A 13,686-nucleotide genomic window follows, 5' to 3' on the forward strand; every position below is an offset into this window, starting at 1 on the left:
AAGTTAAACGTGATTGGCGGTTTTGTTTATTTCTGTTTGGTCTGCTGTTCTCCCGCACAGACCCGCCAATTGATGTTGTTGACCTACTGTCGCTATTGACCCTACAACTGCCTTCAGTCCTCTGCTCCCTCCTGACTGATTCTATTTCTGAGCCCTCCCCCCCGTCTCCTAGTTTAAAAGCCCCTCCAACTCGGTGGCCATCTTTCTCCCCAAAAGAGCTGTACCGTCCCCATTAAGGTGCAGCCCATCCTTACTAAAGAGCCGGTAGCCGACTGAGAAGTCAGCCCAGTTCTCCAGGAACCCAAACCCCTCCTTCCTACACCAATTCCTCAGCCACTTGTTAACTTCCCTAAGCTCCTTCTGCCTCTCCTGTGTGGCTCGAGGTACAGGCAGTATTTCAGAGAAAACCACCTTGGAGGTCCTTTTCCTCAATCTATTACCTAAGTCCCTGAAATCGTTCTTAAGGATCCTCCACCTACCTTTAACTTTGTCATTAGTGCCCACGTGCACCATGACCGCTGGGTCATCCCCAGCCCCGCCCAACAATCTGTCTGCCAGATCTGCGATGTGCCGAACTCGGGCGCCCGGTAAACAACAAACTGTTCGGTTCACGAGATCTTTTTTACAGATTTCCCTCTCTATCCTCTTGATAATTGAGTCCCCAACTACCACAACCTTTCTAACCTTTCCTGAGTTACGGCCCCCCTTCTTCCTGGAGCCGTCCCTCCCCTGGCAGCTGGGGGAGGGCGCATGCTCCAGCTCTGCCACCCCTGAGTTGATATCCCCCTCAACCTGCAACTCGGCAAACATGTTAGGGTGTACCAACTCAGGACTGGCCTCCCTGACTCTCCTCCCCCTAACATTCCTAACAGTCACCCAGCTGCGTACCTCTGCTGCTTGCGTCTCCTCTATTCCTTCCTCCTCTATGCTGACCCCTGCCAGCGCCTGATGGGTAAAGTCCAAGCTCCTTTCCAGGTTGTAGATGCCACGCAGTCTTGTCACTGTGTTCTCTAGATCCACGATGTGGGCTTCCAGAGCAACAAGTCGCTCACATCTTGCACAGCAGTATTCGTCCTCGATTGTTTCATCAAGGAACGCATACATGCCGCAAGAAGTGCACTGAGTGGCATCCCCAATCCTGTCGGACATTATTACCCTCTACTCTATGGGGATAATATTAACGACCTGCTCTTCCTTACCTACACTACCTCTAACTTCCCTGGTACAAAACCTGGGGTACCCACCAGTCGCTAATACCCTCACCAGTCACTAGATACTCACCAGTCGCAAGGATCCTCACCAGTCGCAAGGATCCTCACCAGTCGCAAGATACTCACCAGTCGCAAGATACTCACCAGTCGCAAAGATACTCACCAGTCGCAAGCTACTTCACCAGTCGCAAGGATACTCACCAGTCGCAAGGATACTCACCAGTCGCAAGGATACTTCACCAGTCGCAAGGATACTTCACCAGTCGCAAGGATACTCACCAGTCACAAGGATACTCACCAGTCACAAGGATACTCACCAGTCACAAGGATACTCACCAGTCGCAAAGATACTCACCAGTCACAAGGACACTCACCAGTCGCAAAGATACTTCCAGTCGCAAGGATACTCACCAGTCGCAAGCTACTTCACCAGTCGCAAGGATACTCACCAGTGCAAGGATATTCACCAGTTGCAAGGATACTCACCAGTTGCAAGGATACTCACCCGTCACAAGGTACTCACCAGTCGCAAGGATACTCACCAGTCGCAAAGATACTCACCAGTCGCAAAGATACTCACCAGTCGCAAAGATACTCACCAGTCGCAAAGATACTCACCAGTCGCAAAGATACTCACCGGTCGCAAAGATACTCACCGGTCGCAAAGATACTCACCGGTCGCAAGGACACTCACCGGTCGCAAAGATACTCACCAGTCGCAAAGATACTCACCAGTCGCAAAGATACTCACCAGTCGCAAAGATACTCACCAGTCGCAAAGATACTCACCAGTCGCAAAGATACTCACCAGTCGCAGGGATACTCACCTGTCGCAAGGATACTCACCTGTCGCAAGGATACTCACCTGTCGCAAGGACACTCACCAGTCGCAAAGATACTCACCAGTCGCAAAGATACTCACCAGTCGCAAAGATACTCACCAGTCGCAAGGATACTCACCTGTCGCAAGGATACTCACCAGTCGCAAGGACACTCACCAGTCGCAAAGATACTCACCAGTCGCAAGTACACTCACCAGTCGCAAAGATACTCACCAGTCGCAAAGATACTCACCAGTCGCAAGGATACTCACCAGTCGCAAAGATACTCACCAGTCGCAAAGATACTCACCAGTCGCAAGGATACTCACCAGTCGCAAGGACACTCACCAGTCGCAAAGATACTCACCAGTCGCAAAGATACTCACCAGTCGCAAGGATACTCACCAGTCGCAAGGACACTCACCAGTCGCAAAGATACTCACCAGTCGCAAAGATACTCACCAGTCGCAAGGATACTCACCTGTCGCAAGGATACTCACCAGTCGCAAGGACACTCACCAGTCGCAAAGATACTCACCAGTCGCAAAGATACTCACCAGTCGCAAGGATACTCACCTGTCGCAAGGATACTCACCAGTCGCAAGGACACTCACCAGTCGCAAAGATACTCACCAGTCGCAAGGACACTCACCAGTCGCAAAGATACTCACCAGTCGCAAAGATACTCACCAGTCGCAAGGATACTCACCAGTCGCAAAGATACTCACCAGTCGCAAAGATACTCACCAGTCGCAAGGATACTCACCAGTCGCAAGGACACTCACCAGTCGCAAAGATACTCACCAGTCGCAAAGATACTCACCAGTCGCAAAGATACTCACCAGTCGCAAGGATACTCACCTGTCGCAAGGATACTCACCAGTCGCAAGGACACTCACCAGTTGCAAAGATACTCACCAGTCGCAAAAGATACTCACCAGTCGCAAGGATACTCACCTGTCGCAAGTATACTCACCAGTCGCAAGGACACTCACCAGTCGCAAAGATACTCACCAGTCGCAAGGACACTCACCAGTCGCAAAGATACTCACCAGTCGCAAGGATACTCACCAGTCGCAAGGATACTCACCAGTCGCAAGGATACTCACCTGTCGCAAAGATACTCACCAGTCGCAAAGATACTCACCAGTCGCAAAGATACTCACCAGTCACAAGATACTCACCAGTCGCAAGGATACTCACCAGTCGCAAAGATACTCACCAGTCGCAAGGATACTCACCAGTCGCAAGGATACTTACCAGACTTCCCAGGTACTCAGTTGCAGAGACAGTCACACAGCAGTCAGTCGCAGTACAGACAAACAGCTATTGATTTCTTACAGAGTACAGTCACACAGCTTTCCCCCTGTTTGCAGCTTCTGCTCTACTCACAGCTGCTGAAACATACACACACACACACACTGGGACGGATGTCTCCTCCTCCTCACTGGGCACGGACGGTCCTCCTCCTCTTCTTCCAGGCACTAAGGAAGGCGGGTTCTGACCTCCGCCGCCGCCGCCGCCGCTCTCTGCCTCGGCTCCCGTCCTCCACCTCCGCTCAGTTGCTGGTCCCTGCACGGTGCACCCGCACCCCTTGTGCGGCTTCCCCCGCACGTGCCCCCGCAGCTCCTCTTCCTTCCTTCCTCCTCTCTCCCTTTGCCGCACGAACCGCACGAACCCTCACTTCCGGTTCCGGTTCTTTCCAGTTCCGGTTCTTTCCGGTTAGTTCTTAGTCGTAACCAACTTGAGTGGGCAAATGCTCACATTCGATGGGGTCTGGCTCTTTGGAGAGGTGTGCTCTTCACAGGCGAATCCCAGTTTTCTTCGATCTTTGAGTTCGGCTCATAAAAATGGGGGCAAAAACAAGTGTTGCGTTTATAATTTTGTTTAGTATATGTAATATGTGCTGCTTTTGCTAATAGACCTGGCTGCTTTTTCTCCCTGCTTTGCAGGGAGAAGAAACTGCCAGATCGCTGCTCTGTGCACAGATGCCCTGTGTGTTTGTACACCCAGTTGCTCTGTGGTGTGATTGGACGCAGCTGATCTGTAGGTCTCAGCCATAAAACAATGCTTTCACCTGCTGGCAAAATCATGCTGTGTCCAACCACAGCGCAGGTAAGCAAGGGGTTGCTTGGAAATTAATATAGGCTTGATGCACAAATAACTCCACTGCGCTAATAAATGCACTTTTTGATATTAATATACGCCAAGCGCAATCAATCCCATTGTGCTAAAGAGCATAGTTCTCAGCTCTTTTGTATAAGGTAATTGAGAGCGCTCAGCGGTACCCAGTAATACAGACACAAAGGCTGCTATCACATTGGATGCTCACAAGAATGCCCTGCTTAAGGCAGGGAGCTCTGTTTATTTCTGAGACAACAAAAGGGACAATCAGCAGGAAGTGAGGGCTAAACAACATCAGCCAATGAGTTCCAAATGTACAGTCACATAACACAAGTTACTCACATAGAATCAGCCAATGACCTTCCCCTTTCACATAGAATCAGCCAATGACATTCAAATATACAATAGAAAGGAGGAGTACATGGTCGTGAATGAGCAGAACAGCATGCACGGCTTCCCACCTAACACTGCACAATGAAACCAGCGTGTAGAACCATGAACGCTGCTCTGCTCAAACTCGTGCATGCAATCCCGCCTCTAATACTGTCGTGAATCCCATTCAGCAATGCTCAGAGGACAATGCCCAATAGGATTATACTACTGTTCCCATAGACGTGAGGCTATCTGCAGGGAAAGAGACATGCTGTTTCCACTAGGGTGATCAGGCACAGTAGAAAGACATGAGCGTGTATCCCTTCATAAAGGCAGATAGATATCAAAAAGATATTGACTCCGCACGGCAATACACATAGATCTATACCGGCAAACAGACCTGGGCATGGAGTGTTTGCCAGCAGGGATGTCTATGTATGGTGAACACGTCTACACATCTAAGAGAAGGTTTTCCCTGCCAGTAGTCTTTCCTCAATGCCGGTTCACCCGTACACGCTCTAATGAGCGTATTGCAAGCAAACCGACAACAGGAGCCATAATGACAATCTAAATAAAACACATCCTGAAAAATGTCCACACTGGTCCTAATAAATTTCCACAATAGGGGCGTGCGCATGCGTGCCCCAAACCCAGAATGTTGCTGAGCCTGCAGCTGCCATGAGCAGCAAGTTGTTAATAATCTCTGTGTATTTTATTTTTACCATATAAAAAAAGCCAAAGATCAACTAATCTTTAGTGCCTGCTTTTAAAACAAATCAAATAAAATGCCAGGACATTTTATAAACCCCCAAATTACCCTTTTTTTTGTAAAATAGAAGACCCAAGGTGTTCTCATTTTTTCAGCAAATGTTTTTTGTATTGGGGAGGGGGGTTAAAACATTCAGCTTGATAATGGTGCACTACATACAATTGTACAGGTTATACACAGAGGAGGAAAGAGGAGGTGAAGAAGTTAATGTACAGATCATATACAGTGGGAGAATGGAAATGAAAGTGTTAATATACAGATGTGCATGTTAAAAGGAATTAATATACTGTATACAGGTCAGCACATAGACAAGAAAGGACTGACATATACTGTACAGTATATAGAACAGGAAGCTAGGTGGTAAAAGGTTTAAAAATGATCCCACAAACTTGGGATCTGCTGATCTGGTACTAATGAATGAATGATTCATTAATTTATTCCTCATTCCTTCCCTTCCCTTGTTGTAAGAGGAAAGGATGACCATACAAATGTGAACACTATTTACTCCAAGTACTATCATAGCAATCACATGACACAGAGCTGCTCTGATCAGCTCTGTACACTGTATCTGTGAACTCAACTGTCCAATGCATACACTATATTATCAAAAGTATTGGGACACCTGCCTTTACACACACATGAATTTTAATGGCATCCAAGTCTTAGTCCGTAAGCTTCAATTTTGAGTTGGCCCACCCTTTGCAGCTTTAACAGTTTCAACCCTTCTGGGAAGGCTTTCCACAAGGTTTAGGAGTGTATCTATGGTAATTTGTGACCATTCTTCCAGAAGTGCATTTGTGAGGTCAGGCATTGATGTGGACAAGAAGGCCTGGCTTGCAGTCTCCACCCTAATTCATCCCAAAGGTGTTCTATCAGGTTAAGGTTAGGACTCTGTGCAGGCCAGTCAAGTTCCTCCACCCCAAAGTTGCTCATCCATGTCTTTATGGACTTTGCTTTGGGCACTGGCTATCCCCAAACTGTTCCCACAAAGTTGGGAGCATGAAATTGTCCAAATTGCCTTAGTATGCTGACGCCTTAAGAGTTCCCTTCACTGGAACTAAGGGACCAACCCCCACCCCTGAAAAAAAAACAACCCCACACCATAATCCCCCCTCCATCAAATGATTTGAACCAGTGCACAAAGCACGGTCCATAGAGACATGGATGAGCAAATTTGTGGTGGAGGAAGCTGACTGGCCTGCACAGAGTCCTCACCTCAACCCAATAGAACACCTTTGGTATTATTTGGAGCAGAGACTGTGTTGCAGGCCTTTTTTTCTAACATCAGTGCCTGACCTCACAAATGCAATTCTGGAAGTATAGTCAAACATACATTCCCATACACACATTCCTAAACCTTGCGGACAGCCTTCCCAGAAGAGTTAAAGCTGTTATAGCTGCAAAGTTTGGGCCAACTCATTATTGAACCCTACGGACTAAGACTGGGATGCCAATAAAGTTCATGTGGGTGTAAAGGCAGGTGCCCCAATACTTTTGATAATATAGTGTACAGTGGGGTAATAATTATTTGATCCCCGGCAGATTTTGTAAGTTTACCCACTTACAAAGAAATGAAGGGTCTATATTTGTTATCATAGGTGTATTTTAAATGATAGAGACAGAATATCAAGCAAGAATCCAGAAAAAAACACATGATACTAATGTTATAAACTGAGTTGCAGTTCAGTGAGTAAGATCATTTGCCACATCTGTCCGTGATCATTTGCAACATCTGTCCATGATCATTTGTCACATCTGTCCATGATCATCTGGTGCATATCTGGCGCACATCATCTGCCACATCTGCCAGTGATCTTCTGGCGCATCCGTGATCATTTACCACATCTGTCCATGATCATTTGCCACATCTTTCCATGATCATTTTCCACATCTGTCTGTGATCATGTGGCGCACATCTGGCACACATCTGGCGCACATCATCTGCCACATATGTCCGTGATCATCTGGTGCACATCTAGCGCACATCATCTGCCACATCTGCCAGTGATCATCTGCCGCATCTGTCTGTGATCATCTGCCGCATCTGTCCGTGATCATCTGCTGCACATCTGGCGCATATCATCTGCCACATCTGTCCGTGATCATCTGGCACACATCATCTGCCACATCTGCCAGTGATCATCTGGCGCATCTGTCCATGATCATCTGGCGCATCTGTCTGTGACAATCTGCCACATCTGTCTGTGATCGTCCGCTACATCTGTCCATGATCATTTGGCGCACATCTGGTGCACATCATCTGCCACATCTGCCAGTGATAATCTGCCACATCTGTCTGCGATAATATTCCACATCTGTCCATGGTAATATGCCACATCTGTCCGTGATAATATGCCACATCTGTATGTAATAATCTGCCACATCTGTCCGTGATCATTTGCCAAATCTGTCCTTGATAATCTGCCACATCTGTACGTGATATTCCACATCTGTCCCAGTGAACATCTACCACATCCCAGTGATCAAAATTTGTCACAGGGCCTTCAAAAATGTGATAGGTACTCTGGAAATGAAATGTGTAATTTATGCTCCTAGAACGCCTAACGGTGCTACTTGGATGTCGGGCCTCTGTATGTGGCCAGTCTGTGGAAAAGTGTCACACATGTGGTATCACCATACTCAGGAGGAGTAGCAGAATGTATTTTGGGGTGTCATTTTTGCTATGTACATGCTATGTATTAGAAATATCTTCTAAATGGACAACTTTGTGTAAAAAAAATACACCAGAGAAAGGAAGCTGAACAGACCTATTTCCAGTCAGAGTCAGTTTTATGGAAGCAAGTGGCCAAAAATAGGAGCTTTGGATCCTGGCAAGGAATACACTCCAAGGTGTGGACTCCAGGCTGGACTAACACAGTGGATATTGGCTATATACCCACCCTGTCCTACGTTTGTGCAACAAGGCTTCTACTGACACCCCTATAATTTAGGGGTCTATCATTTCTGGTAAGCATTTTGACACACCGGGTGGTTCCTGCTGTTTGGTGGAGGTGTTGCTATCAGAAGAAGCATTATTAAAGGACCCTTCAGATATTCCATAATTACTTGGATGGTGCTATTTGGACTTTTTCCTGTGGTCTATTATCATTTATTGTTGGGACTTTTGTTTGCACATCTAATTATTAGTCACTTTGCACTTTAGAGCACATATTTATTTACTTATTAATTTATTTATACCATTTCTATTATCTGTATCTATCTACTATCACAATCATTGAAATTGAAATTTATATCTATGTGCACGTTTAATTCATATGAGTGTTGTTTAAGAATTAATTGCACTTGGTATTTATACCCTTGACATTATTCGTTTGGTCTTTGCTATAGGTGCCTAATTTATATAGTTTTGCCACTATATCTATACACTTCACATAATTTAATCCATTTAATTGGTTGAGGGCAGTTATTATATATCATCATATAATTAAAAAAAAATAAGTTTTCATTTTCTTTCCACATTTTCCAAAAACTTGTGGAAAAAAATGACATGTTCAAAAGACCTATTATGCCTCGTAGAATATACATTGGGGTGTTTGCTTTCCAAAATGGAATTTTGTGGGTAATTCCATTGTCCTGGTGCTCCAGGGCCTTCAAAAATGTGATAGGTACCGTATTTTCACGACTATAAGGCGCACTGGATTATAAGGCGCAGTATCAGTGAACGGTAAATTTTCAAACTATTTTCATATATAAGGTGCACCGGATTATAAGGCGCACTTTTTTTTTTTTTGGAACGTTGATCCGCGCGAGGTTTACTGGCAGGTGCTCATCGCGAACCCTCGGATGACAGTTCTGGCGGATACTTTATGCCAGGCGTCCACTATCCACTGGCACACAGTGGCATAACTGGCCCGGCGTTGCCTCCCGTTCTTCGTGAAGGAGTGCTCTCCTTCCATCCTCCAGTTTTCCCACGTGATTTGCAGCTTTGCCTTGAAGGAACGATTGAAACTTATGTCCAGTGGTTGCACCCCTTTGGTCAAACCATCCTGTTAACGGTAAATTTTCAAACTATTTTCATATATAAGGCGCACCGGATTATAAGGCGCACTGCCAGTTTTTGATCAAATTTTAGGATTTTCAGTGTGCCTTATAGTCCGAAAAATACGGTACTCAAGAAATGAAATTTGTAATTTATGCCTTTAGAACGCCTGACGGTGCTACTGCTACGGATGTTGGGCCTCTATATGTGGCCAGGCTGTGTAAAAGCCTTGCAAATGTTGAATTGCCATGCTCAGGAGGAGTAGCAGAATATATTTTGGGGTATAATTGCAAGTTTATCTATGCCATGTGTAATAATAACTTGCTTATATGACAATTTTGTGAAATAAAACAAATCTTCTTTACCCAAACTATTGTGGGCAAAAAATTGCAACCTCAAAAAACTCACCATGCATCTTACTAAATGCCTTAGACTGTCCTCTTTACAAAAAGGGGTTATTTGGGGGGTATTTGTCCTGACATTTTAGGGCCTCAAGAAATGAGATAGGTAGTCAGCACATCAGGATTGATCAATTTTCAATGATACGTAGCCTAGCTTGTAGGCTCTATAACTTTCACACAAACCTATTATTATGCACTTATCGGGATTTTTTTTTTTTTTTACCAAAGACATGTAGCAGAATGCATTCTGGCCTAAATTTATGATGAAATTAGATTTTATTGGTTTTCTTTTGAAACAGAAAGTAGAAAATATTGCGGTTTTTTTTTTCAAAATTTTCGCTCTTTTTTCGCTTATATCGCAAAAAATAAAAAACCCAGTGGTGAATAAATACCACCAAAAGAAAGCTCTATTTGTGTGAACAAAATTATAAAAATTTCAGTGTAGCATGACTGAGTAATTATCATTCAAAGTGCAAGAGCACTGAAAGCTGAAAATTGGTCTGGGAAGAAAGGGGGGGGGGAAGTGCCCAGTATTGAGGTGGTTATAGCAGAAAGTAAACAATATATTTTTTTTTTTTTAAAAGTGACAGTAATTTATTTTTACTTTTTTTTTTTGTTATAGCGGAAAAAAATAAAAAATGCAATTACCACTAAAAGAAAGCTCTATTTGTGGGGAAAAAAATAACACAGATTTTATTTGGGAAAAGCGTTGCCTGACTGCACAATTGTCAGTTAAACTAACACAAAGCCAAATCTCCAAAAATGGCCTGGTCATGAAGGGGGGGGGGTAAATCCCCTGGAGGTCAAGTGGTTAAAGGACAAGAAAGTTTTTGATAACTTAATATTTTTTTTCCCTACCCTTTTGCCACCCAAACCAGGATGTATATACCTGGTTTTGGTACCCTATCATTTCACATCCTACTGCAATGCTTACCTCCAGCTGGCTGGTCCTCCTCTTTCCAGTAATAACTACAGAAATCAAAGTCTATTCGTTCCACTGAGTATTCACAGCATCACAACGAAGAGGACTGGCCAGCTGGAGATAAACAGTGGGATGCAGCAGGAAGCAGCTGGGCAGGAAACTAAAACTGAGTTACTGGTTGAGGGGACTGTATGTGACCCGTACATTTGCAGTAAAAACTTTAAAAAATATATAAATAAAGAAATGCAAGTAAAGTGAAAAGGATAAGTGCACTTTCCCATCCCGTCCCCTTCCCCAACACATTGTCTTGAACAGGGGTATTGAATTAAAATTCACGGAGGTCCAGTCACTAAAGTTTTCGTCCAGCAGGGGTCCGAATCGTATGTTTGATTCTTAATGGCACCTTGAAGCATTGGCAAATGCTGAACGTTTTCATATTCGCCAAACCAGCTTGGCGCAGCACAATTTAAAAGGGTCAGGGACTACTTTTTGTTTGTTTCTGCATGTCAGACAGCCCATTTAAATTAATGGGCTGCCTACATGCAGAACACAGGTAGCAATGTTGTAAACCTAGCCTCAGATCCTTCACATCACAATCCTGTAATTACAACAGTGTTCTCAGTCCACTCTGCACATCGCAATCCCCCCCTTCACATTACTGTCCTCAGCCCCCCTTCATATCACCCCCCCTCCCCTCACATCCCTGTCGTCAACCCCCCCCCCCTTTACATTGCTATCCTTATGCCCCTTTATATCAAATCCCTCCTTCTTCACAATTCTGTCCCCACCCCTTTACATTCCTGTCCCCCACTACCCCTTTACATTCCTGTCCCCCACTACCCCTTTACATTCCTGTCCCCCACTACCCCTTTACATTCTTGTTCCCCTCCTCTACCCCTTTACATTCCTGTCCTCAGCTCCCACCCATCTTCAGATTCCTGTCCTCTGCCCCCCTTCACAGCACCCTCAGCTTCCTCCACATCACTCACAGCAGTCTAGAGCGGACATTGGAAGCAGGACAGCTCTGCATGGATGGCTGTAGGCAGGAGGCTGACATCAGAAGCAGGAAAGCTCTGGAAGGAGGGTGGGATCTGCACAACTTTTCCTGGTAACCAGCTTGTGATTGGTTACTTGCAACCAATCACCTGCTAGTTAACTCCCACCCTCCATCCGGAGCTGTACTGCCTCTGATACCAGCCTCATGCCTCCGGCCGTCCATGCGGAGCTTGAGGAGGATGACAGCAGAGAGGATGGCTGAGCAGGCTCCTAAATGGCAGGACCGTGGCCGGTCCGAATAAAGCAGTGACTCGGGACGAATGCAGATGTGGGCAGAATGTAGATGCATTTAGTGATACCTGGTTTAGAACATACTGTGCATCTGAAAAGTATTCACAGCGCTTGACTTTTTCCAAATTTTGTTATGTTACAGCCATATTCCAATATGGATTAAATTCATTATTTTCCTCAAAATTTTACAAACAATACCCCATAATGACAATGTGAAAGAAGTTTGTTTGAAATCTTGGCAAATTTATTAAAAAGAAAAAAAAATCCAATCTACATAACTATTCACAGCCTTTTCTCAATACTTTGTTGAAGCACCTTTGGCACCAATTACAGCCTCAAGTCTTTTTGAGTAGGATGCTACAAGCTTGGCACACCTATGTCTGCAAAGTTTCCCCCATTCTTCTTTGCAGGACCTCCCAAGCTCCATCAAGTTTGATGGGGAGTGTCAGTGCACAGCCATTTTCACATCTCACCAGAGATGTTCAATTGGGTTCAAGTCTGGGCTCTGGCTTGGCCACTAAAGACATTCAAAGAGTTGTCCCGTAGACATTTTTGTTCCCTAAAACTGTAATTTACCTGTCTTTGAGGATTAATTATAGACATCCAGCAACCAGCATCCAAAAATTTTGTCAGCTAAGAGTTTCCAAATTGTTAATTTGGAGGCAGGACAATGTCTCAGACGAGGACAGTGGAATTAATCATACTAGTAGACAGATACTCCCATTTAACGTTTTTTGTTTTTTTTTTTTTTTTAATTGAAAGGAGGGACCTTTTGTGAAGTTTTCGAAAAAAAACTTTCGAGAGGCAGAGTTCTACATGAAAAACATGAAAGAGCTCAGCGATCACCGGGGTTCAGCACCCTTTTTTAAGAAATTAACTTACAGGGCCAAACTAAATAGTAGGAAAAAACTTAAGAAAAATATAATCAAACAAATTTCAGTGTAAAAATATAAACTTACCTTACCCTAAAAGGGGACAGTGTCAGTCAGTAGAGCAGTAAACATTGTCAGTTGGGTAGTAAACGGTGTGGACAGTGTCAGCAGAGCAGTGGATGATGTCAGTAGGGCCGTGGATGGTGTTAGTAGAGCAACCACAAACCACAAACTTTGACACTCCTGGTTCCACAAATGGGCATTGCAAACACTTATAGGAATAATATATTTATCTTGCACACAACTAAGGTACCAAGGAAAAGACACCAGACTAATTGGCTGTAAATATACCACAGTTTAAGGTAAATGGCAACACATACACACTGTAAATTAGCAAATGAAAGAGTAATTTACTCCCAGCACACTGATCATTGGAATTGTTAGGCTGCAGCAGCTTCGAATAGAATAGTGCATTAAATAAGCAAAGTCAACACAGCAACAAAAAGTGATAGCAAAAAAATGCCACAGAAAGTCTTCTGCAACCAGTAACCTACACCTTCTATAAAGTGTAATCTAAGTAAAGACTGTGATGTTATATGTAGCTCCCTGAATAGGTATCTTTGTCTATGGGCAACCTGGTCAAAGTTCCTGTAAAGCAGTTGGTTGGTATACAGACTTTAGCTCTGAGTCTTCAGCTGGCTAGTGTTAGGGCCCAGACTTTAAGGTGGTGCACAAAAGTACAGTCATTTTTAAATCTGCATGCAGTGATTCAAGCTACTAGTTGGATAGTACAGTTCTCTAGTCTCAATCTCTGCTAGTAGCAGTAGAGCAATCACTGCCTCAGCCTCTCACCAGTCACAGATATACAACAGGTCTTGAGCCAGGTACATAGCTGTTAGCAGTTCTT

This window comes from Pelophylax lessonae (assembly GCF_965119305.1).
Source record: "Pelophylax lessonae genome assembly, chromosome: 2".
Taxonomy (NCBI): domain Eukaryota; kingdom Metazoa; phylum Chordata; class Amphibia; order Anura; family Ranidae; genus Pelophylax; species Pelophylax lessonae.